The sequence below is a fragment of the Sinocyclocheilus anshuiensis genome, unplaced genomic scaffold (genome assembly GCF_001515605.1).
Source record: "Sinocyclocheilus anshuiensis isolate Anshui unplaced genomic scaffold, SAMN03320099.WGS_v1.1 scaffold848, whole genome shotgun sequence".
NCBI lineage: Eukaryota > Metazoa > Chordata > Actinopteri > Cypriniformes > Cyprinidae > Sinocyclocheilus > Sinocyclocheilus anshuiensis.
The window spans coordinates 470,435-476,515 of NW_015549628.1; the positions used below are offsets into that span (position 1 = coordinate 470,435).

The 6,081-nt window shown below is 37.2% G+C and overlaps 1 pseudogene; it reads left to right on the plus strand.

Moving 5' to 3' along the window:
• LOC107659531 (testis-expressed sequence 264 protein-like) overlaps positions 1–6,081 on the plus strand; it is a 69,145-nt pseudogene that overhangs the window by 10,098 nt on the left and 52,966 nt on the right.

Here is a 6,081-nt window from a genome sequence, read left to right on the forward strand (position 1 = left end):
AACGCACTTTTGCGCGCTCAAAATATGATCTTTCGCGAGCAGAATTGCGGCAGAGATGTAATCCCATAGGCTTTTGCCTTAATAAACTCCTAATTTGCTGCTTATTATTAGTTAGTAAGGTATTCACAGACACTAGTCTAAATCACGATTTGATTTAAGTGTACTGACCTGGGCTGCGTTTTCCAATAACGCTTTCTCTTAGTACGCTACGAAGACTCTAAATGTATGCCTTAACTAAAGGTGTACCATTTCTAGGCGTTCCCCGAACTATACCTTAGGAGGTTGCTTAAGATATACCTTCTTACGTGCGACGTTACCAGGTGCTGTCCATGGCGGTGGTGCTGAATTGGTTGATATCGATGGCTTGAGAATCGATTATTCATTCTATGCACGGGCTGCTTTAATAATATTAGAAAGCTGTGTTCTTTATAAAAGAAGTGTTGAGTTTAAATAAAAACATGGAGCCTTTTCCTGTTAGAACAATGAACTTGCATGAAACTTTTATTTTTGCTTTGCCAGAGCACCTCCCAGTGGTCACCACATAAATAAAAAGGAAAACCCTACACGGGACACTGCTTAATAATTTAATAGCTTTTAACAGAAGAAAGAGAGAGAGAAAGAGAAAACACCTTGGGCCTACACAAGTCCAACTGAAAAACAGTGTTTCCAACAAACACTTCTCCACTTCAGAAACAGATGAAATTGCATTTATCAGGACTCATGGGATCTTAAAAAAATCATCAAAATTACAAACTAAATCCAACCCTGGATTTTGAATGGGCCATTTATACCATGGCGGTGGAGTTGAATTGGTTGATATCAATGGCTCAAGAATCGATTGGTCACCACATAAAATACAAGGAAAAAAACCTACACGGGACACTGCTTAATAATTTAACAGCTTTTAACAGAAGAGAAAAAAAAACACCTTGGGCCTACACAAGTCCAACAGAAAAAACATTGTGGTAAAAGTGCTTGCCAACAAGAAGCACTTCAGAAATAGTTGATATTGCATTTATCAGGACTCATGGGATCTTAAAAAAATCATCAAAATTACAAACTAAATCCAACCCTGGATTTTGAATGGGCCATTTATATTATCATAACATATTTTCCATAGTGTCTTCATTTACTCCATAACCAGGGTTGATTGGCCAGCAGAAGCATCACATATTGGTATAAATCGCTAATTTCATCAATCAGTGGACTCGGGTGAAGTTTGAACTCATCCGTGCATCAGTGACCTGGGTCGCAAGTAGCAAACAATGGAGCGCGTTCTGCTGGACAAAGTAAGTAATTACACCATTTAGAAGCATTTTATCTGCGTTATAAGTTCTGTAAAAAAAACATTCATATCAGCAGCATATTCGCCGATACGATATATCTGAGACAGGCTCATATCGGCAAATATAAAATTGGCAAAACGATATATCGGTCGGGCTCTGCTTGGTTTTCAGTTAACTTTTTGGTGTATATTCCGTCAACCTACCTGATTATTGTGATGCATTAATTGGCCAAGAAGACTTTTGTGTTTTTGTGTGTGTGTGTGTGTGTGTGTGTGTGTGTTCATTATATTCATATCCTTAATACAAATTTATGATCCTATTTATACAATAATTCACTTTGTATTTTTAGTTAAATTGATGTTTAAATAGCTTAATGTACACTTCATTATTTTTAAATAAAAATAGTTTTGTTACAAATTTATAGACTTTCAGTTTGTTAAATTTTGCACATTTTATCTACTAAAATAATGTCAAATAAATTATATGCCTTTTTAGCGAGAGTAAAATTGAGTACGATTAACATGGTGAAATATTAACTAAATTTAAAGGACATTTTTTTTGTAAAGATAAAAAAATCACTGAAATGTATTTTTAGTATATAAATATATTTTAATATATAATTTATATATTATATAATATATATTTGGTTATATTAGTTATATGTAATTTTTGGAATAAAATTCACTAATGATTATTCATTGCTTCTGTGGAGTTGCCCTGTAATATTTGACATCATGTTTAAAAAAAAAAAAAAAGGCGTCCTGAAGACACTCTAGCCGTGTTTCCATTACCCTTCAAATTGTGCAAATTGAAATTGCGAATTGAAAATACGCCTAATGGAAACGCGCCAATTTCGCAAAAACGCCCTCTTCAATGTACTATAACCTCCAAGAAACATTTACGTGGCCGCTCTCCAGTATAAGGGGATTTCCCTACCATTAATGCTTAGACAATTTACACTGCACACATCTGCGGTGCAGTGTGGCTCTGATACGGCCACTGAAGCTGATTGCGGTCACTCTAGTCAATGCTTGTTTATTCCTGCCGTGCCACACACGTTTCTGAAGCGGCTCTCTGTGCTGCTTCTGTAAAGATACACGCATATGCCTCCTTTGAATAAATATAGCCAAAATCCCACCAAAATCCGTTGCCATGACTTATCGCGAGAGGTAAAAGGTTACGTTTTAGTCGCATAACATTGGTTAATGGAAACGCCGTCATTTCGCAATACTTTTTTATCGACATTTCTAAAATATCGATATTCTAAAATAGCAATATTTGCTATTCTAAAATATCAAATCTGTAATGGAAACGCGCCTTCTGTTGACTAAACTGTTGACAGAACATGGTCTCTGGCAATCCCTGAAGTTTTGTTGTTGATCTCATTTGTTTATATTCTAATGCCATGTTGGAAGAGACTTAGTCACAATTTCTGTCAAAGGCTCTGAGCAAATGGATGCTTAGTGACGGGCCAGTCTGTTAAAACACACTCCCCGTGAACAACACCTGCTGGGAGCACATCGGGAATCCAGACCTCCCGCAGACCAGGGCCTCAGAACGATCCAGCTGTGAGCAGACTACTCGAAGAATTATGTGATTCTGTTGAAGGATCAGAATTGATTAGGACTCTAATATAAACACCAAACGATCTTGAGAGAAAACTAAAACCAGTTTAACTCGTCTGGTTATCTGTTTTTGTGACTGATATTTCTCCTGACTGGCAGTGCAATCTATTCCTGGAGGGCTCGGCAGGAGGCCAAAAGTGACCCAGAAGAGACTACGAGACGAATGAACACTTTCCTCCAATTTAAAGGATGGGTGTTCTGGGAACTGTTGCAGCCTCTTTTCTAAACAGACCTTCATCTGTCACAGTCTAGCTTCGGCGACCTACCCCTTTTCCCTCCAAATCCTCGAGAGACCTGAACCCCAAGCTGAGACTGGGTCGTACAATCCATCTCAAATTTCCCCGGTGCCCTCATTTGCAAGCATATATTCCTTTGGTTGGTAAAAGCAAGAGGCGTGCGTGAAAAGTGACAGTTGGGCATCCATCCACACTGGTCTCGAAGCTGCCAGACGATGCGTGGCAACTAGTCACAGTCTTATCAAAGTACAGCTTCATTGTTTTTTTCTTTTTCGCCATACAATGCCACCTGCTCATGCAACTCCATCTAATCCTGTATTTATACATATATGCTTTTCTCAGCCATCGCTTTGTTTATTCTCATTAAGCTAGCTTTTCCTCTGTGACTCATCGAATCGTGGACGCTCCCTGTTGTCTTTGAATGCCACTGTGCTAGCGAGAGTGAGGGAGTTCTTCCTGCTTATTTGTTGCACAAGATAAGCATTGTGAGATGTGTACGGCTCCTTCTGGTGATTACTGCAGGCAGCTGATGGGTTTTAATGGGGCTGGGAAAGTTTTTGTTGTGGATATGCTGTTTGGGGATCAGTTTGGGAAGAAGAGTGTTTGTTGGCCAGAGAAGTGTTCGTCTTTGATATAATCCTGTTTCACTGGGAAAAGTTGATAACGGTGAAAGCTAGCAGGGCCAAACTAATTAAAGAGCAGTAGAAAGGGTTGCATTCATTATCCACTTTTTGTTTTGTGCACTGTAGTACATGTGTGTTCCACATGTTTAGAGACATGATATTGCATTATGTGTGGCATATTTGTAAGTGAGCTAACACAATCTGACTTGAGACTTGTTTTAAGTTTGCCTTCAGTTTGATATATATATATTATTATGCTCAAGACAATTGATTTGATCAGAGATAAAGTAAAGCAGTGATATTGTGAAATATTACAATTTAAAATAAATGTTTTATATTGTAATACATTTTAAAAATGTAATTTATTTTTGTGATCAAAGCTGAATTTTCAGCATCGTTACTCCAGTCTTCAGTGTCACATGAGCCTTCAGAAATCATTCTAATATGGTAATTTGCTGCTTAAGAAACATTTCTTCTTCTTATTAAAAGTTTTGCTGATTCATATTTTTGAGGAAACTGAGAATTTTTACATTTATTTCCCTTTCTCATTATAACATTAAAATGTCTTGACTTCCACTTTTGATCAATTTAATGCATCTTTAAATAAAATTACTTATTTAAAAATATATAATTTAATTTTTTTTATGTACTTATGACAATTTAATTGCTCTTTAAATAAAATTACTTATTTAAAAATATATAATTTAATTTTTTTTATGTACTTATGATTATATTATTTAAATGTTTTGTACATTCTAAATTATTGTTTGTGCATTATTTATATGTTGCAGTTCTTTTTTTCTTGTCATTTTCTTCAACCATTTAATTACTGTCATGAGCTTTTTCCTGATTGTCTTAATTAAATGAAAACCTTTCTCGGCAAACATTTCTAACAGTAATTTCAAGAATTACAATGCTTCTGCATTAAGAAATGTTTGTTTATGTGTGTTGTAGGTTCCAGCGCAGAAGTGTCGCTATGCGGTGGGCAGTATTTTGAGCGAGGATGCACCCAATGAGGAACAGCAGCAGCTGTATGAGAAGCACGGCTTCCGGGTTTTCTCTTTCCCAGAGGTCACACATGTCGTCACAGCATCCTTCCCTCACCGAACCCCTCTCTCTATTTTCCTGGGGGTGCAGAGGGTTTATCCACAGCTTAACTGCTACATCAAGGTAACATCATCATCTTCCTCTTTTACCAAATGCCTGTTCTTAATTTGAAGGCCATGTTGGTGCAGTAGCCTAATTCAGGTGTGTTTAATTCAAGTCGTGATTGATATAGAAAGCGTGCTTCAGTTTCCTTCAACATGATTGGTGTACTGGCACATAGAGGTTATGAGGGAATGAACGCCTAGTCTGTCAGTGTTTCTGGAGGGATGGAGACAGTAATTATTACGCAGGAGACTTAATCATAGCAATTAAGGACAAAGGGAGAAAAGAGAAGCTGGGGATGAGGGCAAAGAAAGCAACAAATGAGAGTTGCAGGATTGCGAATTGGGAAGCGGTAAGTGGAGGAAAGTGCAGAGATTCTGTGTGGAAGGGAAGAAGCTCAGAGTAAAGATGCACATTTGAAAGATTTTGAAGCCGTGGGTTAAGGCCCCAATATACTTCCAGCGATGTTCATTTTTGTTCTTTGCTTAGGGGTAAGATTATACTAGTACAGTATTTCTAGTGTGCTAATTGCTCTCTACACTGCTACATGCTTTCCTCTCAATAACAAAAGAAACGGTGAGAAGACAGTCAAGAAAGCATCTGATCATAGCGATGTGGATATGTTGGCATGAGCTCTGCAGTTCAGCCCTCCAGTCATGTCACATCACATTTATTTATATAGTGCTTTATACAAAAGATTTATTTAAAGCAAGCAGCTTTACAGTACTAAATAGTAGTGCTGGGCGGTATGACCAAAAATTTATATTACGGTATTTTTCAAAATTATACCGGTTTCACGGTACATGACGGTATTTTTATTTTTATTTCCCATGCATGACCTGGTGTAAAACACATTTTCTACTGATTGAGAGAGGAAATAGGCTACTGCAGTAGATTGACTTAGAATGCCCTATTTTACGGTCATGATGAGTGAATATTGTCAAAAAATACCACATTAAATAGTGACTAAACACGACCCCTTTTAATACATGTTAACCAGGAGTCACTCTCATTTATAAGCGCGGCATCATCTGATAAAATCAACATGCATCTACACTAAAGAGCGGCTATGCGGTTGTTTTGGCTATATTACTTTTTTGTCTCATGCAGCGCACTGCCTGCGTCTGAGTAACAAACTAAAAAAAACAACAAACAAAAAAGT